Source organism: Schistocerca nitens, chromosome 6 (assembly GCF_023898315.1).
Source record: "Schistocerca nitens isolate TAMUIC-IGC-003100 chromosome 6, iqSchNite1.1, whole genome shotgun sequence".
NCBI lineage: Eukaryota > Metazoa > Arthropoda > Insecta > Orthoptera > Acrididae > Schistocerca > Schistocerca nitens.
Window position 1 is genome coordinate 412,699,606 of NC_064619.1, and position 1,436 is coordinate 412,701,041.

The following is a 1,436-nucleotide window of genomic DNA, read 5'->3' on the forward strand; positions in this document are numbered from 1 at the left end:
AATGACATTTCGTGCTACCCTTAGTTCGATGCAACGGCATTCTCCTTGAAAACCAGCTCTTCTTGTAAGTCCATGTCGAGGACGTATGTACCAATGCCACTGCTATGGAGAGACAATTCATGCCTTTCTTCAATAGTCTCTATTTAGGCCTGTGTCCCAGACTCAAATTCTGAAAGACCACTGTGTCGGCGAAGATGCTCTATGGTAGCTCAGCGTGAGGGATAGCCAGTCATACAGAACACTTGTCTTCGCAGGAACCTGCGTGTACAGACCCACATGGGCACCACTGATAAAGTGGTTCAGAAACGTTTTCAAACCCTCTACCAACGTATCGAGTCTCGAAGAGATACAACGGCCACTTGAGAGACGTTGATTTGGCGGAGCCAAGGGCGTGGTAATGTTACAAAACGCTACGCACGTTTACCCTGCAGAATTAATGCTCCCTTCAGTGGTACGTACCATCGATGGTACGTTTACGGATCCCAGAGGTTCTCACAGCCTCTCCCAAAAAAGCACTCCGTCTTCAGGCCACAAGTGGCCCACCGGGACCATCCGACCGCCGTGTCATCCTCAGTTGAGGATGCGGATAGGAGGGGCGTGTGGTCAGCACACCGCTCTCCCGGTCGTTATGATGGTTTTCTTTGACCGGAGCCGCTACTATTCGGTCGAGTAGCTCCTCAATTGGCATCACGAGGCTGAGTGCACCCCGAAAAATGGCAACAGCGCATGGCGCCTGGATGGTCACCCATCCAAGTGCCGGCCACGCCCGACAGCGCTTAACTTCGGTGATCTCACGGGAACCGGTGTATCCACTGTGGCAAGGCCGTTGCCACAGCCTCTCCCAAGCGAAGAAATAAATAAAGAATGCCTGTCCTCCCTAAACCCAAGACGATGAAGTGGAGATCATCTAGGTGCTAGGTGATGGGATTACAAATCACACGAAAAAAAAAAGTAAGAAACTGAACAGTGGAATGCTGTGAAACAGGAGACAGTCAAGAAAGCGGTTCTGAGATCGCACGTGAATTAGGTGAATGAATGCACTATTACAGAAATTTTTCAGAACGCTACTAAAATCAGTGACTTTTGCGGATTGAGTTAAATCGTGGCAAACAAAAAGAGGAACCTAGTTATTTGCATTAAGTATGCAAATGGAGTATCCAGCAAAAAGGTGGAACTTCAGGATTTCATCTCCCAATTTACCGTTGCTGTTCTTCTCCTAGTGCAGACCCGTCTCTGGAACTGGGACGTTCAAGTTACGGGCTATGATCAGCTATCATTCTGATAGAATCATTAGATGAGGCTAGTGGCACATCCATCGAACCATCATCTGTACTGATGAATCGTTACCTCATCTGCAGAATTTGGAGGCCAATACAGTTACTGTTAGGACAGTGCTGGGCTGAATCACTTTCATGGTGACATAACAACACCTCCCC

The 1,436-nt window shown here is 48.3% G+C and overlaps 1 pseudogene; it reads right to left on the reverse strand.

Annotated features, from left to right (window-relative positions):
• Positions 1-714: 714 nt before the first annotated feature.
• LOC126263826 (5S ribosomal RNA) lies at positions 715-831 on the reverse strand (annotated as a pseudogene).
• Positions 832-1,436: the final 605 nt, after the last annotated feature.